The sequence below is a fragment of the Hemibagrus wyckioides genome, linkage group LG04, assembly GCF_019097595.1.
Source record: "Hemibagrus wyckioides isolate EC202008001 linkage group LG04, SWU_Hwy_1.0, whole genome shotgun sequence".
Classification (NCBI taxonomy): domain Eukaryota; kingdom Metazoa; phylum Chordata; class Actinopteri; order Siluriformes; family Bagridae; genus Hemibagrus; species Hemibagrus wyckioides.
This window is the reverse complement of record NC_080713.1, coordinates 31,318,699-31,346,044: the sequence shown is the minus strand read 5'-3', so window position 1 is coordinate 31,346,044 and position 27,346 is coordinate 31,318,699. Positions and strand designations below refer to the sequence as shown.

General features: G+C 41.5%; 1 protein-coding gene and 1 long non-coding RNA gene across 11 annotated transcripts in view; one reads left to right on the top strand and one right to left on the bottom strand.

The window, feature by feature from the left end:
* Positions 1 to 27,346, bottom strand: part of LOC131351771 (protein NLRC5-like) — a 172,681-nt gene that overhangs the window by 73,665 nt on the left and 71,670 nt on the right. The gene's annotated exons all lie outside the window — the stretch shown is intronic.
* Positions 13,714 to 14,384, top strand: LOC131351790 (uncharacterized). The gene is made up of 3 exons (XR_009204438.1): positions 13,714 to 13,760; positions 13,981 to 14,097; positions 14,291 to 14,384. It is a non-coding gene; the product is annotated as an uncharacterized LOC131351790 (long non-coding RNA).

Below are 27,346 nucleotides of genomic sequence, written 5' to 3'. Positions count from 1 at the left end.
CATTGATATGGAGTGTGATATATGAAACAGGTGGGGATGATAGGGCTGAAGTTGGAAAGGAATAGCAACAGAGTGAGAAAATAAGGTAGAAATCTTTGTGAGAGTAAAGGAATCACCGTGCATGGATGTAATCATACTAAGGTTTGATATATATGTTTTGGAGGTACACTACGTGAGAAATGAAGGAAAAGTAAGGGTAGTGATGGTGTGTACTAGAATAGTCTTTAGAATAAATCTTATAGTGAAGCGGGCAACCACATACCGTAAGTAAGGACCAAGTGCCAAGTGTGAGCTAATGGTTCATCTCAATTTGTTATGCACTCATTGAATTGGATGAATACGTGTATCGGTCACAAGTATAATTGTTCCACCCTCTACTGACGTGAAAGTGTGGTTTGACATCCATGGGGTCCAGGTGAAGATGTAGCATACTGTGGGAAACAACTGCTCCCGAATGGTGGAAGTGTTTGTATCCGCCTACACGGGACGACACCGTGTGAGTGCTTACTTTACCGTTCCGGAGGAACTAAGTGAGGAAGTTCCCAATATTATCACAGAAAGAGCAAAAACTCGCGGATTAGAGCTAAGTCTTAGCAGTCCACTACCATTCAAGCGAGTTGGTTATAGGTTTCCAAATAGGTTTGAAAGGGAGTTCGCGGAGGCAGCACTAGAGTTGTTGAGAAAGGAAGCTGGGAAACTCCTGGTTAGGGTCAATTTAATGTGGCCTATGACCCCAAGAGGTCCTCAATACACGGAAGTTTGGGTTAGCTTGTGGAAGTTGGGGCAGGATCGTAGGTTGTGGAAGTGTTTCATTGCAGGAAGTTTAACAGTAGATCCTCAGGTGATGATGAAGAATTAAAAAAAAAAAAAAAAAAAAAAAAAAAAAAAAAAAAAAAAGAACAAGTGTGTGTGTGTGTGGAAAAAGATTGAGTGCTTTCTGAAGTAGTGGAGAGGTGTGTGTGTGTGTGCGGGGGCATTGTGCCAAGAAAGAGTGAGTAAGAGCAGAGACATCCCCCTAGAAGGAGGAATTTCATACAGAATAAGTGAGGGAAAAGAGTTGTACATATGAATAGGCTGAGGAGTTCAACGGCTAGAGACACGGTTTGTGGACTTGGAACGAAATCAAAAGCGGCTGAAAGCAGGCTTAGCGAGGGAGGGATATTGTGCGATCAGCAAAAGAGAATACTTAGGAAAAATCCACCTAAAACTTGGGTCTGCATACTATTGGGCCACTCAGTGAATTGTAAAAAATGTGACCCAGATAATACAACATTACCCTTACTGAAGTATTGAGCTATTATATTGATACCATATACTGCATGCGCACTACTGTTTTCTTCAGCTGTATGGCCTTTCGCCAAGACTTGAAGATAGAAACAAGGGGAATACGCACACACTTTTGGGATGTACATATAAAGATAGGGAAGGAATAGAGCACTGGCAGCCAGAAGATTTGATTAGAGATAAATTGTGGGCCCTGACAAAGTTTGACGGACTGTACACCTTACAAAGAACGTTCCCTGACGTAGACTGGTACGAAGCCTTGAGGAAGATTTGGCGTCCCAAGTTGTTGAGTCCTATATTGAGAGCACTAGTTGACGCTCCTGAGCCCAGCAGTGTAGCCGTCCCAATATTTGATTTCATCAGTGACCCATATAAGGAAGACGACGAACCCCTGGCAGAGTTATTCCAGCCCAGACCAGGCCAGTACAATTATTGTTCGGGATTGACAGCAACTGTGACAGTAGAACCGCGACTCGTACACTGGGAAAGAGGTTTTGCAACGTCAGTGCTGATTGATAAGATCAATGCGCTCGGTGAGAAGATAAGAAAGAATCCAGTAAGGCCGAGCTTGACAGTGAAACGAATCAGCGTCGCACTGACGTGTTCAGAAGGCAACAGGAATCCAGGAGAGAGAAGTAGCGCATACAGGGCACAACAGGGGTGCATCATGAGTGAAGGGAGAAGACAGCCTACACCAGTTGACATTATAATAGCGCAACACAAACCTGACGAGAAGTATGTCAGGAAGTGTATGAGAAAATGGCATGACAGGACTCAGGGGACATGGCAGTGGCCGGTGCAAGGAACATTTGATGAAAAGGCCTGCTCAGAGGTGAGAGAAATGCTGAGACACTGGAAGCCAAGCAAAGATGATGATAAATCCAGAGGAAAGAAGTATAGGCGGTTAGAGATTCTGGAATGGTTCATGAGAGAAGGAAAAGAAGGTCAGAGAAGCAGAAGAAGCGGTGAAGCGAGCGATAAAGAAGGAAGAAGAGCGGAGTAGAGAGGAGAGAGAAATAGAAAGACCACCGCCAATCTACTGTCCACCACCCAACTACAACGAGCCAGTGGTGGGCAGGGAACAAGTGGGAGTGTATCCAACCTTAACGGACTGCTATGCCGACTGGACAGGATGGGAAGACGTGGAGATATCAGTTGAAAAATCCAATTAAAGGAAAAATTAGAAGGAGCAAAGAGACAGGGGGAAATCACACGTGAAAATGAGGAAGAAGGGGAGGCAGAGGAGATACTGCAAAGAGCAAAGAAAGAGAGTGAAGAGTATTTGCAAAAGGGAAAGGAGTTCACAACACTCAACACCAGTGGGGGACAGTGCCGAGAGATATATCTCAACGTGTGCGAGTGGGCCTACAGCGCCCCTACGCTCCCGGAAGAATGGAAAGAGATGAACCAATGAGTGAGGAACAGGGTGCGTATAATCAATCCCGAACAGAAAAGACAACAGGGCCACCGGAAAAACAACCATGTGCTGAATACTGGCGAGAAGATCCAGAGAGACAGGTTAGAGGAGTGCTGTACATAGAGCCAAGGGAAGATGCAATAAAGAGACAGAGGGACACCAAAGAGCAGAAAGTGAAGGATAGTGTTCGTGATTTTGCGCAGCAGCTGGAAGATTTAGAAGAGCGCTTACAAAATTCAGTTACAGCATTGGAGGAGCAGCTGGAACGGGAGCGCACGCGACCAAGAACCTTAAGGGACAAGAAGTCACTAAAAGCACCGCAGAGATATGGGTTTGATGGTGAGGAAGAGGTTCGAATGAATCCCCTGGTGACAAAAGGAAGAGATGTGCAATATGTTCCATGGACATTTATGGATATGGTAGGATTAAGCTCACAGCTACCGGAGATGTGTAATGGAGGGCAGAGGTGGATTACAAAGTTTGAAGAAAAAACAGCAGGACATACCTTGTCGATAGGAGATGTGAAAGCCATATTAGCCCAAACAATAGGGAAAGCAAAAACAGCTGAAATACTGGATGAAGCTGGACTAAAAGGAGCAATGGATCTACCAGGCTGGGATGCTATAGCACTGGGGACATGGAGAAACAGGTTGTGGAATGAAATAAGGAAAACCTACCCCACAAAAATGGACCCAGGACAACTGGAACACATGATCCTGAAGGAAGAAGAAAATGTAGTAAAATTCATCCATGATTATCAGAATAAATGGAAGGAAGAGACGGGTGGAACATGGGACGAGACGGACACAAGTAAAGGACTGTTTAAATTAATGCTGAAGAAATGTCTACCAGAACCAGTCCAAACCTCGTTGGATGAGGTGGTCGGTCTAAACTCCATGCCATGGGACACCTACAAAGCACATGTGATACATTATGTGGAACAATACAGAAAGAAACAAAAGGACGAGAAAACAGCCTCAGAGGCCCTACTGACACAGTTATATAAAACACAGCTTGGCGAGTTGACAAGAGCTAGACAGAAAGAAAAGGAGAGAGAAAAAGCAGGAAAAATACAAGCCGCAGTGGTTATCCCAGCAGGCCAAGAACCAGTACAGAATAACCAAATGCTGCCGCAACAAGGACAAACACCGCAGCAGCCGCAAATGATGCCACAACCGCAGGCGGCAGCACCAAACTCACAGCATCCACAAAATAGTCAGGTGTACCCAATGACTCAACCCATTAATGTCCACATCGGCGGTGCACAAGGAAGATTTAGAGGACGCCCGATGAGAGGTCGGTGGCAAGGGAGAAGGCAGCCGTGGGAACGATTTGGATCACCACCACAGGGATATGCGCCGCAGAGCCCTGGAGGGCCCCAAGGACTGAGTTATGCGCAGGCACCCCCCAATCCTCAGTACCAACAGCCTCAACAACCACTAGCGTGCTGGGGCTGCGGAGGGACTGGGCACATGAGAAGAGAGTGCCCACATATGTATCAGCCCCAGATAGGCCCGGGACTGGGGCCCGCACCAAATTGGAGTTGAAGCGGCCCTGAGAAGCCAGAGGGGGAGAATATGCAGTATGCTACTACACTGCATCCGCAACAGGAACCAACTGTCATGGTAACACTCAATAATGAGCGTCCTTTTCCATTCATGATCGACACAGGTGCCACATATTCATGTATAGGGCGCGAAGGCTCGAATCTCCCTCTCGCTCGGAAGACCATCAAAACAACAGGCTTCTCAGGGATCTCGCAGATCTTGCATTTCACAGAGCCTCAGATACTAACATTAGAAGACACCACCATTGTGGCACCACTTTTGTATTCACCCTCTACACCAGTCAATTTATTGGGACGAGATCTTTTGTGTAAATTTAAGGCTAGAATTCAGTGCAGCCCTACAGGCCTCTGGGTAACATTCCCAGACAGAACCACAGCAGAACAATATCTCATGGCTGGGACGCAGGCAGATACAGTGTAGCACAGTGTATTGGCTACAGAACGACAATCCCTCATTATCAGAGTTGCAGGCCAGCTATATACAGTGGAAGCCATGGATACAGGCTATGCGGCCGGACTACACCGAACCTAAAAGCCCGTTGCACTGTACTATGTGTTTCGATCCTGACAGCTCCAATGAAGAATATGCAACACTATGGTCAGACATGATGGAAGGAAAACTGTTTGACGTGGTGACAACAGACATCTTCGTGGGCCCTCAAGGAGTGGCAGCGGCAGTCCAGTTACCCAATAACTTGAAGAGCTGGTACCAGATCACAAACTCAATACCACACATCACACTGATGGTAGCAGGAGGCTATGAATCGAAAGACCTGGGACCAATGCTCAAAGAAATTAGCCAGGTGCTGGAATGGAAGCCAACCATCAACCAGTACATGCACACCTCACCGGATGGAAAATTTATGCGCATTTCTCAAAAAGGAACAGACACTTTAAGAGCCACACAAACCTTGATAGAAAAGAAAATGTCACCTATTTATCAGTTACCACTTTCAGATGACAAAGACATCGCACCAGATAAACAATCGGATACAGAAACTGAAGAGCTGTTAGCCACAATCCCAAGTGTGCTCTGGACTCAGCACTCTACAGACGTAGGACTCATAAAGTCAGCAGGACAGGTTTTGATAAAACTTAAACCTAATGTCAGGTACCCGTATCAGAAACAATATCCACTAACACCACAGGCTCAGGCAGGGATAGGACCCACACTCGAGGGGTTATTGGAGGCAGGGGTTCTAATACCAACACATAGCCGTTGCAACACTCCAATATTCCCAGTTAGAAAACCAAACTCAGATAAGTGGCGACTTGTGCACGATTTACGTGCTGTTAACCATATAGTTGAGGCAGAAGCGCCCATAGTCCCAGATCCACATACGTTACTCTCCAACATCCCAGGCAATACTAAGTGGTACACGGTCATTGATTTGTGTTCTGCATTTTTTAGTATTCCACTGCATCCTGATTCACAACATTTGTTTGCGTTCACGTATAACGGCCAACAGTACACATACACGAGATTGCCCCAGGGCTATTGTGAAAGCCCATCGATTTTCAATCGAATTGTGGCTAGGGATCTAGCTTCATTGGATATTGATAGTCTTCTCCTGACATATGTTGATGACATCTTGATTTGTAGCCCAACTAAAGAACAGTGCCAGGCAGACTCCCTAAATGTATTGAGACTCTTAGCAGAAAACGGACACAAGGTGAGCAAGGAAAAGTTACAGTTCTGCAAACAGGAAGTAGAGTATCTAGGAAGAGTTTTGCATGGCACTAGTCGTAAGCTGTCGCCTACGCATCTAGAGGCGGTCCGTAAAGCCCCGAAACCGCAAACGGTTGGACAGATGTTGTCTTTCTTGGGCATGGTGGGTTATAGCATACAGTGGATAGTAGATTTTGCATTAAAGGTAGCTCCACTACGTGCGTTGATAAAAGCAGCTAATCAGAAGAAAGCTGCATTGGTTTGGACGACAGAGGCCATTGCAGCTTTCGAAATGCTGAAGGAGGATCTTTGTACAGCACCAGCGCTAGCGAGTCCTGATTACGGTAAGCCATTCTTCCTGTATGTATCAGAAAAACGAGGCTTTGCTAATGCCGTGTTAACTCAGCAACAGGGACCAGGCAAGCAGCCTGTTGCTTACTTTAGCTGCAGGCTAGACAACATTGAGAGTGGTATGCCGCCGTGTTACCGTGGATTAGCAGCAGCAGCCTTTGCGTATCAAAAGGCGTCAACCATTACAATGGGCCATCCTACTATATTGTACACTACACATGCGTTACACACCCTGCTTACCAGTCCGACATTTGTGATAACTCATGCGCGGAAGACAGGTTACGACGTAATTCTCTCTTCACCAGAATTGACTATTCAAAGATGCCAGACAGTCAATCCAGCTGATAGAATGATGACCCCATTGGACGGTGAACCGCACGATTGTCAGCAAGTTTCAACCACATACTCTAAAGCGCGTCAAGACCTTGAAAATCAACCTTTGCCACATTCGGATGTAACCTTTTTTGTTGACGGTTCGTGCTTTAGAGGCCCAGACGGGAACTTGGCGGGTTACGCCATAGTAGCGCCCAGTAACGATTTGACTAGCTTTGTTACTGTTCAGTCTACGGCTGTTTCTCAACCATGTTCCGCACAATTGGCTGAGTTAAAAGCGCTCGCCGCAGTTTGTAAGCTAGCTGCAGGGAAATCTTGTACTATTTTCACGGACTCGCAGTATGCTTATGGTGTGTGTCATTACTTCGGCCCTACATGGGCCCAGAGAGGGTTATTGAGAGCAGATGGCTCTCCTGTGACGCATGGAATGGCCATAACTGATTTGTTACATGCTATTACTCTGCCAGCTAAACTAGCTATCGTCAAATGTTTAGCGCATAAAACAGATGGCTCTTTTGTTACCAGTGGAAACACTGCAGCAGATGAGGCAGCAAAATCAGCAGCTTTAGGACATACCAACCTTATGCTTGTGACTGACTCTGAAGGCGATGACTACCCAGAAACGGACTTAACCTCCTTAGCCGCAGCGCAAAATTCGGCCTCAGTATATGAGATATCTAAGTGGATAAAAAGGGGGGGCGGTTAAGAATGCACGAACAGGCGTATGGCATGGTCCTCAGGGGCATTTTGTGGCTCCTCTCTCAGTTCTCACATCGTTGATTAATGATGCGCATGGCTTGAGCCATTGCGCAAGGGGGGAAGTGATCAAACGAATTCAAAGAGCATGGTGGTCTCCGTATTTAGCTCAGATGGTTGATCACAGGTTAGCACATTGTGAAATATGTGCAGAATACAACAACAGGAAAAGTTTTACTGCCCCAATAGGTCACATACCAGAGCCAGACGGACCATTCAGGCATCTGATCATTGACTTCATGGATATGGCTGAGGTGAAGGAGAAGAAAAGGTATGTTTTGGTGGTGGAGGATAGGTTTAGTAGATGGGTGGAGGCGCACCCAACAGCTAAAGCAGATGCAGATTCAGTGGCTAAATTTTTGTGTCGTGAGGTGATTCCAAGGTTTGGTATTCCTGATAAGATCAGCTCAGACAGTGGTACTCACTTTGTGAACAATGTGATTCGAAGAGTGTTCCAGTACTTAAGAATACGACACAGATTGGGTTGTGTCTATCACCCACAGTCGCAGGGAATGGTGGAAAGGGCCAATGGAACATTAAAAGCGAAGCTGGCAAAAATTTGCGAAGCGGGAAAAATGAATTGGGTGCAAGCTTTGCCATTAGCACTGATGAGCATGAGAATGCAAACTAACCGAATGACGCATCTAACCCCGCATGAAATGCTTACAGGACGACCTATGCCTGTGCCTTATCTACGAGGGGCCTATAAGGGCCCTTCGCTGGAGCAGCTTGAAAGTGAGCTTGGCAATTATGTGAAGCACTTGACTGAAATACATCGAGCTATATTCCAACAGGTGAAAGGTGCTACGGAGGGAAGGACGAGCGAAATTGACGAGGAGCTGAGGACTGTGAAACCAGGAGACTGGGTGTATGTCAAGGTCTTCAAGAGAAGATGGAATGAGCCCAGACGAGTTGGACCACTAAAAGTTGTCTTAGCTACTCCAACAGCCGTAAAGGTCGAAGGTAAGACTGCTTGGTTTCATCTAAATCACTGTTGCAGAGCACCAGATCCAGTGGCTGGAGCGAGACGTGAAAGAGCACAGGAGCAGGATCCACTGATAAGGGAATTTGAGGCGCAAAGGCGTGATCCAGCTGTTCCTGCCTCACAACCCCCTTCGGTACAAGCGCCCCACCCGCAGAGCCAGGAGTTTCAACCGTGGGAGAGTCCAGCAGTACAAGAAGAAGACGACCCAAGGGAAGGGCCTTCACAACACGATGTGGGAGATACAGGACCTGCCTATAGAACTAGAGCCCGTGCACGGCGAGAACACTGAAAGAGAAGAGAGAGAGAGGAACGATGAGCAAGAAATAAATGAAGAGGAGGGAAACGGTGATCGAATCAACAGAACGGACTGGGGCTTATTGGTACTTGTAATAATAGCACTGCTGTGTATAGGACTATGGACATACACACTTATACGAGTCTTTGGTGATGATGAACACATGAATGATGAAACTAGGGGAATACATTATATTGAGCAATCACCAACAACACTGCCCAGAGTACGCAGAGACACTGCACAGTCAATGAGCCTTATGAGTAGATTAGACCAGGAGTTGTGGACAAACAACTTGTTTTACCAATGGCTAAGTTACACAGCACACGAAGCAGGAAACACCTCGTGCATAGTGTGCCATGACAGGACATCGCGAGCTCCCAGAGTTTTTCCAACGAGAGGACCAGAAGGTTGTAACAGCACCAAGCACAACCTACGCCACCTATGCCCATTCGTTTGTCTTATGCATTCTATCTCATGTGCCTACGGCCCAACCAGGTTGAAGAAGTTGAATAGCACCTGTGAGTATGAGGAGATCGGGACTGAGGGACATCTGCCCATCAGAGTGAGTGAGCGTCAGGGACAGAGGTACCCATTCTGTGTATGTTCAAAACGGATCACAGGTGTTTGTCGGCAACATTTCTAAAGACTGTGACATGACGGCAGATACAAAAGGATTAAAGATTACCGTGTGGAGACAGTGGAAAAAGGACTATATTGATCTGAACCAGCCTGACCTATCTAATGGGACTAGGCCACTGGCTGATGTATTCTGGTATTGTGGATATAATGTTGCTAGGCAGACCCTGCCACCCGGGTGGGGAGGATGCTGCACAACAGTGGTGCTGACAGGAAAACTAACTGTGCTGCAAGAAAAGGAGATTGATACATCAGGTCGACGAATTAAGCGCGACTTGGGACGATTCGACAGGAGCAGTGGGGTTTACGTGGATTAGAGAGGGATTCCGGTGGGAGTCCCTGATGAACATACTGCCATTGGTCGACCAGGAGCAGGAGCACTGACCTTTTTCTTGCCATGGGCACAGATTGGTAAAAACGTGAGATGGATTAACTATATTTGGTACAATCAACAAAGGTTCATGAACTACACAATACAAGCATTGGATTTGATTCAAGAACAACTACATGCAACATCTACCATGGCCTTACAGAACAGGCTTATCCTGGACACCATGAGGGCCCCGGAAGAAGGAGTGTGTACTATGTTTGGAGACCAATGTTGTACTTACATTCCAATACACACTGGTCCAGAGGGTAACCTGAGTAAAATATTGCGGCAGATGAAAGATCTTAGAGACGAGCACGTAGAGAACACATATAAACCAACAAATGATTGGCTGGCATGGTTGTTCTCCTCAAATTGGAGAGCCGTCATACTAAGGATAGGAACAGTCGTAGGTGTGGTTTTGGTGATACTTGCAGTTCTGTTGTGTTGTGTAGTTCCACTACTGCGTTCCATGATTACACAGATGACGCACACATTGTTTGGCCAATATGTTCAGATGACACATGAGATTGAGTCTCCGTTTAAACCCAGCAATGGCAGTGATGAATTGGACTTAATAAAGATGATTGCATAATGGAGGGGGATTGGAGGCATATATGGAGGTATTTATGGGGTAGGTTGATGAAAAAACGATTTGGGGGAGTGGAGCCCAAATTTAGGATTGCTAGAGTACCCTTTTATAGATAGGCGTACATCAGTAAGGGAGATTTACGCAGACAGGATGTATATTACAGAGATACAAACATTTGCATACACTCCGAGACCGACAGCACAGTTACCCATCGTGGTAGAACATGCACATTATAGTGTAGAACGGTTACTTAATCTTGCGTACAGAAGGAAGAGAAGGTTTGGAATATGGATAGGTGTACCACTTAAGAAGAGGGTAGAGGTCATTACAGTCAAGTTAGGAGATGTATTGTGGACCAATGTTCCTAGACAAATGATGGAGCTGCTGAGATCCTTGCCATTCCAATCATCGGGAGGGGGCTAAGTGATGTGCTAGTAACCTCTCCTTAGCCCCCCAATGGCCCCTCTACGTGGCGCAAAGTCACATGGGCAGAAGAACAACAGGGGACACCCTAAAAGGATGTGGGATATGTTATGTCGGCGTGTCGTATTATATTGTGTTTTAAATCACTAATGTTTATGCATGCAACACTATTATTATTTACGTGTGTTTTGAAATACTACTGATGAAAAAGCGTAATCAGATTTTATATGAATCTATCCGTATGCCGAGTGTCAAAATGTGCCGGGATCACTGGAGAAGTCTTATAATGACTACTGAATGATTGAATGTTACTCATTTATGCATCTTAATGACAACTGCTGATTTGTGGTTAAAGGGAACATAATAATAATGATTCAGGCTTATTGGTCGTGTGGGAACGAGTGGTAGACATTACTGAATGTGCTATAAACAGAGTTAGTTGATACTTAATGTTTGCACACTTGAAGCTCTCTGCAGGTACAGTGGCTGGGTAGGTAAGGAGATGAGATCTCGAGAGTGACTGAGGACAGAGTGACTGAGGTTCCAATCTGGCTCATGGTATAGATCCCAATAATGCCCTACTGAAGAATCAAGAGAAGACAGACCAGCAACACAAAAAGCCACACCAGAGTCAGAGGTGTTGGGCAAAGGGAAAGCTGCTACCTGAAAAAACAGGGGGCAGCCGGTGACCAGAGAAGAAGGCCGGATAGCCAAAGACGGGTAAGATCTCACTGGGTGGGACAACCTAAGGCAGGCACGGTCGTGCTGCTGGTCACCGGGCATGAAATGGAAACAACGTGGATTGCGTGTAACCAGGGGAATACCTGATGAGTAGGGTTGGGATCCAGGTAGGTATGAAATTAACTGGCAAATGTGAGAGAACGAGTGAGGTGGGCGATAGCAAGACTGAGAAGAACTACATGCAGTGGTACCTGCACAGAGCTTGGAGTACTTATTACATTCCTTAACGAGTATATAATTGTTTACTAGCACCATGATCGTAGTGAAACACTGAAAACGAATCATACGAGTATATAATCCTTGTGCTGACTTATGTACGTATATAAGGCATGTATGCATAGCGTCTGAACAAGTTGAGTGTGTTGTGACTTGAGTCACAAAAGGGGGGAATGTGGGAGATAATTTTGTAAATGAGAATATATGTATGAGGTGTGTGTTTGATTTAGTGTGAAATAATCAGGGGACAGCAGGAGTGAGTTCTCAGGTAAGGTTTATTCGTTAGGTCGTTTGAGCTTAAGAACAATATAAGGTTTAACACGGCATGTTGGCCTGTCACGGGCCTTGCACACAGGCTGCAAGGGCTTTGAAGAACAAATAGTTGTATCGATGATGTCAGTCTGGCAGGCTTTCTCTGCGGTACCAGGCTTTCCAAACTTGGACCAATCAATGGCAGAGACGCACCCTAGATTGTTATGGTCAATCTTCGCTCCACCGGTACCTTGAGCAGTAGTGAGCTCATCATGAAGTAAGCATGGCGCGTGCTGGATGGCAATGGTGGTACCAGGTGAAATATCTAGAGTACATACGTAGAGGACAGCGGATAAATCAGAAAATCCGTGAGGTGTAAAAGTTAATAAAAGAAAGGGGTGTTGGCCCCTGAAGGACTGAGAACTTACCCATGCTGTCTCCTGAAGAAGAATGAGGTATTGGCGAGAGTGAGGCCAAAGACAATCCCACTGGTGGGGGCGGAAACGCCCAATTTTTAATATAATGATTCAGGAAAGTTTAATTATAATGGTATTCGAAAAGCTGTAAATTCAAAGATAATGGTGTAAAAAGAATCTAAAAGGTCTAAAAAGAAAGATGGGTGGGATTGTCTAGGCAAAGAACCAGTGACGTGTTGCATTGGGAAGATAAGGGAAATGTATATAAAGGCTGTAGTTGGAGTTCCCCGGGAAGAGGTTGTTGGGACGTTCATGCGTGAGCATCTCAATTCTTGTGTCAGCGCTGATTACAAAATAAAATCTCTTATCTGCATTCATCTAGTCTGCTTGATTGGCTTATTTAATTATGAGGCCTTACTAACTATGAGTCTCACTTAGACTGAGCTGTCGGGTCAGTGTGGAGCTGGAGTCAGATTTTAGTAGTGAGTACAGTAGATTTTTATTCCACACGTGCTTCCGTCCAATCGGATTGTTAGAGTGATATCTCAGGACTGAGTGTTTGAATGTTTGTAGAATTTGTGTAGAATTATCACTGGCACCAGCAGATCAACTGATTACATTTTGGGATTGATCCACACCGGTTTAAGGTCACATGGTGGGTGACCTTGTAGTAGTTTGTCTAATTAAAACCCAAAAGCAAACAAATGATGAAGTCAAAAACTATTAACAATTATTTAACAAAAAATCTCATAAAAAATTATTTTAAAAAATCACACATTTATTTCAGAAATTACCTCAATTCTAAAAACAGTTCAGTGAAAAGGAAATTAAAAACAGAGTTGTTGTCAGATGGTGTGGTGTGCGACGCCCTCTTGTGGGTCATTTACGAAGAGTCGCGTAGTGTGAACACAAGGACAAAAAGACATACAGTGACGTCATGTAGTCTGAACAGCAAAGCGATCTGAAGACGGTTAAAGTCTTGTAGTGTGACCAGGCCTTTAGAGAACGCTAAAGATTTTCCGAATCCACTCCAGGTTTTACTTTTCTCTCTCGCCCCAAGCAGCCGCAGTCTCTCCCAGTCACTCCGCACTCCACTCCGGGTTTTACTTTTCTCTCTCGCACCCAGCAGCCGCAGTCTCTCGCAGTCACTCCTAAATCAACTCCGGGTTTTACTTTTCTCTCTCGCCCCAAGCAGCCGCAGTCTCTCCCAGTCTCTCCCAGTCACTCCACTCCGGGTTTTACTTTTCTCTCTCGCCCCAAGCAGGCGCAGTCTCTCCCAGTCACTCCACTCCGGGTTTTACTTTTCTCTCTCACCCCCAGCAGGCGCAGTCTCTCCACTCCGGGTTTTACTTTTCTCTCTCACCCCCAGCAGCCACAGTCTCTCCCAGTCTCTCCACTCCGCTATTTCTCACTCAGTACAGAGCGGTCAGTCACAGTCACTGGATTCGCCCAGTCCACAGGTATATAAAATACCAAAATAGTATTGTTTTAAAAGTATTATTTTGATACACTGTTTATAGTTCTGTTGGTAATGAATTGTTTTTGTTCTTGGTCTTTTGTTAGTGCAGTTAGTAACGGTGTTACGAAATATTCGCGTCTTTAGAAGGTCCAATAAAATTATTAATATTTAATATGAACATAAACAACACCAAAGTTTGCCATTTATTGTACATTTTGCAGATGAATGACAATGCCTTCTCAAAAAAGAAGGCAGAGACAGAGAGAGAAAGAGAAGAGAAGCTGCTAAAGGCAGTGGAACCTTGTATAGCTGGTTTCAGACCTCCAGCAAGCCAGCAGGTCAATCATTTACCAAAACATTTAGCAAGCAGTTTGTCACACTTTATTCACAACTCTTGTGAAGTATGGTTCTTCTAAAAATATATAATTTATCATTATAAATGTAATTATAAACGTGTTACATATAGCATAGCTGTGTGTGTTGTATTAGCAGTAATGTAGTATCAGTAATAATGAAATTGCCTTCATTCAGGATGAGGCAGAGGGAGACTCAGAGAGTGAGGGAGAGTCCACTGATCATCAGCCAGAGCAGGCAGTTACAGGTAAGATAACTGTTTGACCATCACCTGGAGTGTGATTGGATGATGGACATTGGATTATTTAAACAGAAAAGTTATTTATATAACTATAGTCTTTGTGAGGTTTACAGTTTTCAGGAGGAGGAGGAACAGCTGCAAACTGAGCTTAGAGTTTTCCACTCTTCATGAATGCTCACAAAAAGTGTCCATGCAATGTTGAAAACATTCAAAGAGTTTGATGCCCCATGTTGTGTTTCCAACACTTTTGAAGCTGCTGAAAATCTTCGCACCATTCCCAGTCCCAACAGCCACTGTAGAACGCTCATTCTCAAAGATGAAGCTGGTAAAAGCTAAACTTCGTAATCTGTGTGGACAAGAACAACTCTCTGATCTTCTGCTTCTGGCCATCGAGAAGGACGTCCCAATCATAAAAGATGAGGTTATCAAAATCTTTCAGGAAATGGTACCAAACAGAAAGGTTTTGCTGTGAAATTAAGAGATACTGCACTCTCAGAAAAAAAGGTCCGATTCTGTACCAAAGAAGTACAAACCATCGTCACTGGGGCAGAACCTTTTAATGGGAGAGAATTGTACCTTAATATAAAGAAACTAATGTGTACCGTTCCAATTTGTTCCTTTAAGGACATGATTTGTACCGTGGGCCAAATGTACCTTTTGTTTTTTTTTTAAAGCTGCTGGTACAATATTGTCTCTTCATCAAAGGTCCAGATCTTCTCCTTGAAGGTCCACCACAGAGACACGGCACTTTTTGTTTATTTTTGTGTTAATTCATATTTTCAGTTTACAATAAAGATTCCAAAAATATTTGAACAAAATATAACTTCTTTAAAAACATTTCACTAAATACATTTTCACTAAAATGGTACAGTTTATAAAATACATTTTCACTAAAATGGTACAGTTTATAAAATACATTTTCACTAAAATGGTACAGTTTATAAAATACATTTTCACTAAAATGGTACAGTTTATAAAATACATTTTCACTAAAATGGTACAGTTTATAAAATACATTTTCCGATCTACAAAATAAAACTTTTCACAAATTGTACCCAGAACTTTTTTTGACACCCATCAAGTCCAGAACAGATGGAAAAGTCCTGGTCCTGAGCAGGAATCAATCCTATATGTTTGATTAGTTTTACAGTAAAATGTCTGTGTGAACACTCTGGACATACACAGGGTCATGGCATCTTCTCAGTCTAGGATACAAGATTAATAATCCTGACCACAGCAGCTGGCAATGTCTTATCACCAGGTGCAGATACCTTCAACACATGCCTTTGGAGAAAGAGCAGTGTTCCTGTTGTGTGAGGGATCTACAAGGTTTATATAAAATACACACAAAAAGCAGAAAGACGGCCATCCTCCACCCCTCCACCCCCCCACCTGCCTGCACGCGCTTCTTTACCTCTTCATGTTGTTGTATCTAGTCATTGTGGAAATAAAACAGATAAAATCTAATCTTTTTTCCATTATAAAAACAACAAGATAGTTAAAAATAAGAATTAATTTAAGAGTAAACTAAGATGAGGAGCTGCCACACCCTGAAAGACTGAAAGTATATTTCATACAAAAGAAAAGTTAAATGCTAACAAAATCTACTGAATCTACAAACTTCGATAGAGTGTAAATTGTATAAGAGAAATGAGTTTTGCACAAACAAACAAACAAACAAGAAGAAGAGTTCGAACCGATCTCTAAGGAAAAAAGTTCCCTCAGGGCTCGACTACCTGAAACAATTTACTAAGGCTCCATCCCAAATGTCCATCCCCCCTACAGTGTGCACTAGCTGGTGTGTTAGAAGTCATCACAAAGCACATCTAGTGCACTTCCCTAGGGACTATGGAGTGATTTGGGATTGAACCGCTATCCGTTAGCCGAACAGCTCAGTTAGCAAGCTTCTGTTTAACTCACCTCGAGCTTTAAAGCGGACCGCAGTGAAACACCCTCACATACAAAGACTTTTATTGATTTTACAGCAGATGAAATGGACACTTCGCTGGAAAGGACTGAGAGAAATGAATTTTAAGAAGAGATGATGGTCAGAGAAATCAGAAATCCTGTCAGGAAAACTGCCGTGTGCTTCTTCTACTGCTGTTAGATCCTGGATACCAAACATGGAGACTGCCACCTACTGGAGCATGCGGGTAGTACAACACTACCACTGACACTGACCACGGTCACTAATCCTAAAGTAACTGTCCACACTGGGATTTTAATTCATTTTATTCATCAACATTTAACAACTGACCCCATAAAATTTACTCCAACTTGTAACTCGGTTGTCCGACATTGCAGTTTGTGGAAATGTCTCTTCATACAGTCTCTCAAACGTGAAAGAAGAAGAACGATGGACCTTCCACTCACCACACTATATGAAGAAATGAGTGAAGAGAGGCTGGTGGGCATTAATGGAAACCTCAAACTCTAATGAACATTTCAGCATTTCTTCCAGCTTTCTTTCATCTAGATTTACTCTACTTGTGGAAACGTAGGCTATAAGACTTATCTCTGCATCTGGATAAAATACATTAAAGGCCATGTCCACTCTAATATGTCCACTCTAATATGTTTTCATTTAAAAATGCAGATTTTTCTGTCCATTTTGTCCTTCTGTCCACACTGAGACAGCGTTTCTACCCTGCCATCATTAAATCTATCCTCACATCCTCCATCATGTTCTGGTTTGCTGCAGCTTCAGCCAGGGACAAGGCCAAGCTGCAGTGTATCATCCACTCTGCTGAGAAGGTGATCGGCTGCAGTCTCCCATCTCTCCAGGATCTGAACCTCTCCAGAACCCGGATCACAGCCGACCCCTCCCATCCCGGAAATGAACTCTTTCAGTCCCTCCCCTCTGGCAAGAGCACTCAAATAAAGGAAACTGTCTACCTGTTACATGTATGAAAGTGTAACGTGTTTTGTACACAATAATTTCATGTTTCCAGCGTGTTTAAATCCTGTTATATTTGCATGCATTTCACACAACCTCACATTTATTAGATTCAGTCCTGTTGAGATGAGGATCTGAGGATCTTGTCACTACGTGAAACCGGAAATATCAAAGGGAGCATCGTGTGAAGACATCACGAGAAGAGAACACAGTCTGGTGAGAAGACATCATGAGAAGAGAACACAGTCTGGTGAGAAGACATCATGAGAAGAGAACACAGTCTGGTGAGAAGACATCATGAGAAGAGAACACAGTCTGGTGAGAAGACATCATGAGAAGAGAACACAGTCTGGTGAGAAGACATCATGAGAAGAGAACACAGTTTGGTGAGAAGACATCATGAGAAGAGAACACAGTCTGGTGAGAAGACATCACGAGAAGAGAACACAGTCTGGTGAGAAGACATCATGAGAAGAGAACACAGTTTGGTGAGAAGACATCACGAGAAGAGAACACAGTTTGGTGAGAAGACATCATGAGAAGAGAACACAGTCTGGTGAGAAGACATGAGAAGAGAACACAGTCTGGTGAGAAGACATCACAGGAAGAGAACACAGTTTGGTGAGAAGACATCATGAGAAGAGAACACAGTTTGGTGAGAAGACATCACGAGAAGAGAACACAGTTTGGTGAGAAGACATCATGAGAAGAGAACACAGTTTGGTGAGAAGACATCACGAGAAGAGAACACAGTCTGGTGAGAAGACATCATGAGAAGAGAACGCAGTCTGGTGAGAAGACATCACAGGAAGAGAACACAGTTTGGTGAGAAGACATCATGAGAAGAGAACACAGTTTGGTGAGAAGACATCATGAGAAGAGAAGGCAGTCTGGTGAGAAGACATCATGAGAAGAGAACACAGTCTGGTGAGAAGACATCACAGGAAGAGAACACAGTTTGGTGAGAAGACATCATGAGAAGAGAACACAGTCTGGTGAGAAGACATCATGAGAAGAGAACACAGTTTGGTGAGAAGACATCACGAGAAGAGAACACAGTTTGGTGAGAAGACATCATGAGAAGAGAACACAGTCTGGTGAGAAGACATCACGAGAAGAGAACACAGTTTGGTGAGAAGACATCATGAGAAGAGAACACAGTTTGGTGAGAAGACATCACGAGAAGAGAACACAGTCTGGTGAGAAGACATCATGAGAAGAGAACACAGTCTGGTGAGAAGACATCACGAGAAGAGAACACAGTCTGGTGAGAAGACATCACGAGAAGAGAACACAGTTTGGTGAGAAGACATCATGAGAAGAGAACACAGTCTGGTGAGAAGACATCACGAGAAGAGAACACAGTTTGGTGAGAAGACATCACGAGAAGAGAACACAGTCTGGTGAGAAGACATCATGAGAAGAGAACACAGTCTGGTGAGAAGACATCACGAGAAGAGAACACAGTTTGGTGAGAAGACATCATGAGAAGAGAACACAGTTTGGTGAGAAGACATCATGAGAAGAGAACACAGTCTGGTGAGAAGACATCACAGGAAGAGAACACAGTCTGGTGAGAAGACATCATGAGAAGAGAACACAGTTTGGTGAGAAGACATTACAGGAAGAGAACACAGTTTGGTGAGAAGACATCATGAGAAGAGAACACAGTCTGGTGAGAAGACATCATGAGAAGAGAACACAGTTTGGTGAGAAGACATCATGAGAAGAGAACACAGTCTGGTGAGAAGACATCATGAGAAGAGAACACAGTTTGGTGAGAAGACATCATGAGAAGAGAACACAGTTTGGTGAGAAGACATGAGAAGAGAACACAGTTTGGTGAGAAGACAAACGTTTGGTGGGCGTCTTGTCTAGTTTTTACAGAGTTTGTCATGTAAAAAGTGACACAAACTGTTCCTTTTCTTGTGTTTCTGCAAATAAATGGCAATGTAAAATATTGTTAAATTATTTTAACAAGCAATTTTATGGTAATCTGTCTTGAATTATGTTTCCAAGCAAACTGTTTCTTTGTGTTAACTCTTCACATTTGTTAATGTAGTGTAGTCCATCATGTTGGTATTTATTTATTTATTTATTGGGGGTTTAAGACCAGCTTTGTGGATTAAGTACTAAACTTTTCTGTTGGCACTTATTTTTTATTTATATTTTCTATGATTATTACTTATTTATCTTGTTTATATTTTGTACATTTTCTCAAATTAAGACCTCGTTTGTTTGTAAGTTGCTGCTGGTGTAAAACACGGTTTGGGAAATATAGTCTTAGTTTTATCCTGTTTGTCGGATGTTTCCTTCCTTCACAGTAGTCTGTTGACCAGGGCTCTTCAAACATTATAGTTACTTAGTGGTTAAGGTGTTGGACTGATGATTGGAAGGTGGTGAGGTTGAATCCCAGGTCCACCAAGCTACCACTGCTGGACCCCTGAGTAATGCCCTTAACCCTTAATTGCTCAAATGTATAAAATGAGATAAAAACGTAAGTCCCTCTGGATAAGGGCGTAAATGCATTAGGGGATTCTGTTAACTAAATTTACTAGCTTCATGTACAACTGTAAAATTTGTTGCACCAACCCTATTCATTTAAGTTGGTTCAACACTATTAAATTATGTTGGACCCAACTGTAGTAAATACGTTAAATGAAACCTAATTAATTAATTTGACTGAACCTAAGCACATGATGTTGGGCCAACAAAATTCATTAATGCTGAAAGAAAGGCTTTGATTTACATGGAAATTGTTTTCATGATTTAATTAAGTTCATTTAAAGAGTTATTGTTTTGAGTGAGGCTCCGGTCCGTCAGGACCAGAACCTCACACCACAAGAACAGTTTCTTCCCCACTGCAGTCAGCCTGCTGAACAGCGCCGGAAAGAACCGGAACGTAAATAAACTCCAGGAGGAAATGACATTCCAAATGCTGGTTTGTAATAAATGGAAATCTCAGCTATTATGGGAAGGATGACATCAGATACACTTTAATAGTTCAGTTGAATTCTTTAATACTAGACATTAATACTTCACCAATGACAGAGTACCACATTATGAGAGGATTTTACTGAACAGCAGTCAGCAGCTACAAACATCAGAAATATAATAATAAATAAAAATCACGTTCAGGTTTATTCATCAGTTTACAGGTGAAAATGTCTAACTCCTAAAAATATACTAAAATACTGTAATTTGACCTGAACCTATCAGTAAGGGTTGGTCATCTTAATGGAAGTGGACAGTGGTCACTCACAAAAAGACATGAGTCCACCCTCATGTCAGAACTCTTCTTAAGACACTGATGGACTTTGAGTGGGACTTCATATAAGAATCATTCTCTCACACACACACACACACACACACACACACACACACACACACACACACACAGACACACAAACACATACACACACACACACAGACACACACAGACACACACACACACGCACACACACAGACACACAAACACATACACACACACAGACACACACAGACACACACACACACACGCACACACGCACACACACATACATACATACATACACACATACATACACACGCACACACACACACACACACACACTCTCTCTCTCTCTCTCTCTCTCTCTCTATATATATATATATATATGAAGAAAGATGATGTTTTGAAATGAGACTTTAAGCTGCATTATTTGTGTTAAAAATGTTTTAAAACTACATTTATAAACTCTATTAAACATGTTTTTTTGCAAGATTGCTCAGGGGAAATTCATAAAATCAAAAGGTTTATAAAAGAAATCTTAGTAAATAATCATAGTTCTGTTCTGGACAGTCCATTACTGAACAGACAATAAGATGTATATTTATAATGTAGTTTACAGTAAAATCCTGCAGATATATACGTCTTGTGAAGAAGTGCTAATAAACATTCATCAGTAGTTAATGCTTTAAGAGTATTTTAGTGTAAATGTAGAAAATACCAGCTTTAGTCTCTATTTGAAAAAACATCAACCGTCTGTAAATTTCAGCAAGACATCGAGAGAAAAGACAGAAACTTGCTGGGAAGCGTGCGGCCAGTTATTTACTGTTTTTAACTGGACAATTCTAACAGTGAATACTGTGAAAGATTCCGAAAACTCACACTGTGTCTCTTCATTCAGCCTCTCCAGCATACAGCACTTTCAGATCTGCAGGACAATCAGGTCAGTAAAAGTCCAATTACACAACAGAACAATAAGCAGTCTGTGTTTAAACATTCTGAAATGTTCAGATCTCTCTCCAGTACAAATCTCACATCACTCAGAATAACATTATTATTACCAGGAACCTGAGAACTCATTGTACTTGTTATTATTTATATCTGTTCATCATCATCATCATCATCATCCAAATCTTCATCAGAATCACAATCAGCTTTATAACCAAGTACTGTGGGTTTTACATTTACAAGGGATTTGGTGAACTGGTGCAAAAAGAAATAAATATATGGAAGTGATGTAAAAAAGAATTAAAGCACTGAGAGGTGAATAAGACTGAGTATCTCCTCATCATGGACCCTGTTAGTGGGTGGGATATATTAGGCAGCAGGTCAACATTTTGTCCTCAAAGTTGATGTTAGAAGCAGGAAAAATGGACAAGTGTAAGGATTTGAGTGAGTTTGACCAAAAGGACCAAATTGTGATGGCTAGACCACTGGATCAGAGCATCTCCAAAACTGCAGCTCTTGTGGGGTGTTCCCGGTCTGCAGTGGTCAGTATCTATCAAAAGTGCTGGTTAACGCTGGTTCTGATAGAAAGCGGTCAGAATACACAGTGCAGGACGGGTCAGGGCTGTTTTGACAACTAAAGGAGGATCAATACAATATTAGGCAGGTGGTCATAATGTTATGCCTGGTCAGTGTATCAGGGTTTCTGTAAAGCTGTTTTGTGAAAATGTCTTTATTTTTAAAATGATTAAATAGTTCAAATGAATTGCTGTAAATTTGAGATCTGAAAGTTTACAGAAGGAGACAAAACAATAATAGTAGACAACATGAGGACATTTTCATGGAGACGTTGGTTTCTGGAGAAAATCATGTGAGAGAGGACGGTCACTATACTAGAATTTAAACTGAGGGAAAGTGGAATAGATTATTGATACCAAGAGGATACTTTAGTCATTAATAAATACAATGAAGGGAAAAACAACACAATTATTTTATAATATATTATTGTTTTGTTTGTTATGAGATTTAATCATCGAATAAAATTTAAATTAAAATAAAAATACAATAAAAAAACTAAAAAATATATATAAATAAAACTTTATATTTTAAATTTGGTGGGAATTTGGAACTTGTCCACTGAACTTGATGGACACAATGTGAAATAAAACGAAATAAATAAAGAAGTTAAACAACTGAATGTTAACTTCATATTGTAAATAAATTATTAGTGAAAAAAAGATAAAACTATAAAAAATAACATTTAATTATCATTCTATTTAATTTGTATATTATGGAAAATGGACTTTGTCACAAATCATAAATGTTGCTTTACAGAAATAAAAGTTCAGGATATAAAAGATCAATTTTAAAATGTTAAAGTGTTAAGAGTTTTAATGATGTAATACTTCTTAAGATTTAAGCTCAATTCTGACGGGCAGCAACTTTGTGAAAGCAAAAATATAATAAAAGAAACAGATTCATACAAACTAATGTTGGGATTCTGAGGATAATCACAATCTTCAGAAGGATTTATTTATTCATTTGTTTGTTTATTTGTTTATGTCGATCTATTCCAGACTTGATCCATGTTTTATCACAGCATTTATAAATGAGAGGCCGTTTTATCGGCTTCGTCCCAATCCACACTGAGCCCTCGCCTTCATCCTGAGACATGTTTTGTGATAAAGTAATGGAGCTGCATCACAAGATGAAGTTAGTGAATGTAGGATTTAACTCTCGCTTTAATTTCTACCAAAATCATTTCTCTCATGTGCTCATGTCTATTCCCCACCCCTTAATCTGGAACTATAAATCAAGGAAATAAAATGTATAATCTGAATGACTGAAACAGAGTTAAATAATGATATAATGTGTGTAATAGGGTACTTGATATCAGTATGAGTATATTCAGTACAGTAAAGTTATCCTGTACTTTTAGATAACTAAATGTTAATAATACTGCATTTAAGCTAGTGAAGATAATGGACTAAACCATTGTGCTAATTTATTTACCCATAATCCTGCAGTGAAATGAACAGAGACAAGAGTCTGAATATTTCCTACTTTATTCATTACACTTCTCATTCATCTCATTCAGTTCAGTTCTAAACCACATCAGTTCAACACTATTTTAAAATAACAAAAGCATAAAGTCCTTCACATCTTTAACAAATAGCCATTATAAAAAGGACTGGTCATTAAATCAGCATATTGCTGGGGTTTAACAACATTTTATTGTTCAGTCTTTTGTCTGGTTCCATAAACAGATCTCCAGACTGAATATATTTCCATATTAATAACACAATATTATTCTGTACAGGAAAATGCCACATCAGCAAAATCTCTCACTCAATGGGAAAAGTGTATCATTTGTCTGGGACCAAATCTATTAAATGGAAATATAATTGAAGCTGATTTAATTCACTAGAATGTTTAACTTCTGTCAGTGAAAAAAGTCTAATCCAGTTACACTTCCATTTAAAATAAACAAATGTCATTATTAGTTATCAGACCCTTGTAGAGAAGGCAGGCAGCATGTTGGTGAAATGGGAGTATGAGTGAGACTGTAAGTGTGAGACTGAAGCCTTATTCCCTCATGGAAAAGTCTCTCTGGGTTTATTTCTGCTTTTACGTACCAGAGGTGTTTTGTAGTTTGTAGGGTTTACTATAGCAGGAGAATAAACTGGGGCTTTTTCACTGCAGCTTTTACAATACTGTCACTTGAGCTCTATAATAAATCTCTCTGTCCTCTCGTATGTCTAGCAGTGAGAAAAACCACTAGCTAGCTGCTAACTGGTGACCAGTAATGGACCAATGTGGCTCATTATGAAATTGAACAGAGCCCTTTAATTTGATATTTATTTATAGTTTTATGGTCTTTAAAATGTATTGTAGGGTTTTTCTTGATATCATTTTAAACAGTAGATTATAAAAGTAATGTTTTAACTCTCATCATTCAGACTGCAGCACAGACAAAACATTTTACAGCACAAAGAAACTTTACAAAGAAATTCTGGTCCAGTTTTCTAGTAGGATTAGAGTGTCCCTGTCTGCTGAGGCGTCTTCTGTCCTTCATCACTGAGTTAGATTAAATTGGTGTCATTATCTAGTACCTTTTATGAGGTTTTAGGGTTTTTTTGTGTCCTTTTCTTGTTTCTTTGGTTCATTACTTGTTTGTGACATGTGTCCTACTGTACTGTCCTCTGATGTTATATGAACTGAAGTCTCTGGACTTCTGAGGTCAGTGTCTGTCCTACAGCTGTCCAAATCCACACTGCTTTCTCCCCGCTGTGTGTCTTTCTTTTCTCCATCTTTTTCTTTAGTCTTTACTGTAGAGGAGTCAGGTTCTGAAATCGGCTGTTTATCAGACTTATTACCAGTCCACCAATTCCATCCTTTTTGTAACCATGTCTCCCCGTCATACCTGTAATAAAAATACAGAAGTCAGTGGGTTTATCATTTAGTCACTGTCTTTATCATTTAGTAGATTTGTGGTAAACTGCTGTGATTTTCTTCTGTGTAAAGGATGTAAAGATGAAGTAAATGTAAATAATCAGAAGGTCCAACACTGTAAACTGTATTATTGCTCTTACACTGGAGCTTTATCTGTTTTCTCTTTAATTATCAGCTCAATAAAATATTCAAAATATTCTACATTTAGTGTAACTACATAAACACTCCACTAAATATGAGAGAAAAGTAGAATAAATAGGAATAAACAGATAGATCCCTTTCTTTTCTGTGAGAGTGAGTTAGTTAGGATGATGTTGGACTAGAGGCAGCTGTCCTACTGAAATGAAAATAAAACTGCAGAGGTATTTCTGAGTAGAACAGTAACAGATCAACTCAAAGACAACTTCCATCAGATCAGAGCTACAGAGCTAGTTATTAGCATGCAGTGATGAATTATAGTTTAGCTTTAGTTCTGATACTGAATTCTGAAAGTTTCTCTGTTCTTCTGTCAGGAAGATTGTTATTGTTCCATGCTGCTGGTTTGTCCAGATCCATTACTCTGACATGAGACTCTTACACTTACATGATCTTCTACAGAAAATACACATTCAGTACTGTGTGTGATAACTTTACTTACTCCAGCTGTCCTCCTGAACCTTTCAGTATCTCAAAGAGCTGCTCTACTGCTGAATCTTTTAGTTTATTCTCTCTCAGATCCAGCTGTTTCAGATGTGAGGAGTTTGACCTCAGAGCTCCAGTCAGAGCAGCAGCACCTCCATCTGTTATTCCGCACTTCTTTAACCTGCAGACAGGGAGATGATGATGTAGGTGTGAACATTAAGAATGAGCTTCATCAACTCATAGTTAATGAAACACAAACACAGACATTACATTAATATAGAGATGAAGATCTGCTCAGTTTTGTTAGTGTGTATCAGGAAAGATCTGATTCTCAGAAAACAAACTATAAAGATTGTGATTTCAGTTCAGTTTCATCACTGAGTTACTCACCGCAGTGTCTCCAGTTTACACTCGTGTTTCTTCAGTAGATCACAGAGCTTCTCCACTCCTGAGTCTCCCAGTTCACACTCACTCAGATCCAGCTCTCTGATGTGTGATGGATTTGTACAGAGAGCTGAAGACAAATCAGCACAGGATTTCTCTCTTACACTGTTCCATAGTCTGCAGAAAAGGAGACAGAGTTTATTCCAACATTAGAGAAAGAAAGGATGTAGAAATGACTGAAGTAAGAACACTAACACATTTCTAAACTGATAATAAATTGATAATTGATAATAATTGATAATAAATCTAATTACTGATAATAAATCTAATCTAGAGAGCAAGTTAGACACGTTAGTTAGACATTACTAGCTCGGACTGGGAAGAGCTTTGTTCTGGTTAGTGATTTTTATTAGAAAGCTGTTTCATCACATCACTGAGTTACTCACCGCAGTGTCTCCAGTTTACACTCGTGTTTCTTCAGTAGATCACAGAGCTTCTCCACTCCTGAGTCTCCCAGTTCACACTCACTCAGATCCAGCTCTCTGATGTGTGATGGATTTGTACAGAGAGCTGAAGACAAATCAGCACAGGATTTCCCTCTTACACTGTTCCATAGTCTGCAGAAAAGGAGACAGAGTTTAGTCCAACATTAGAGAAAGAAAGGATGTAGAATTTTACATTTATGCCATTTGGCAGACGTCCTTATCCAGAACAACTTCCTCATTCTCATTTTGTACAACTGATCAATTGCGGGTTAAGGGCCTTGCTCAGGGGAGCAAAAATGGCAGCTTGGTGGACCTGCGACTGGAACACACAACTTTCTGATCAGTAGTCCAACACCTAAACCACTAAGCTGCCACATCCCACAGAAACCAGAGAAGAACACCAACACATTTCTAAACTCTGGTGTCTGTTCTTCTATCTCATATTGTTTCTTCTGGTTTTACCAGACTCACTGGGCTGGGCAACTAATGGAAAAAAAACTGACCCTTGGAGGTTTAACAATATAAAAAATTTGATCAAACCAAATGCATTTCATTTTTTATTAAATAAATGAACAAATACATTATAATAATAAGACAACATGTAGACCTCTGCTCCAAATGAACACTAGAGCTTTGTTTCTCACACCTACTGTTTATACAGTACATACATACATCAACATAAAGTAAAACAGAACATCCTCCTTAGGTCATGATTTTTATACAGAAAAAATAAACACTGCCTGAATATGTGGGTTAGGTTCATATTTTTAACTGATGAAAATATTTGACATTATAAAAGAAGAATAATTAAAATGTGATGACTTTGTTTATGTGATCAATTCTGCCTCTCAGAAGCATAAAATAAATCATTAATAATAATGAAAGAAAATGAAACATGGTTCAGCTGTTACTGTGTGACTCAAGTGTAAGAGGAGAGTAAGAACGCCTGCACTTCCCCCTC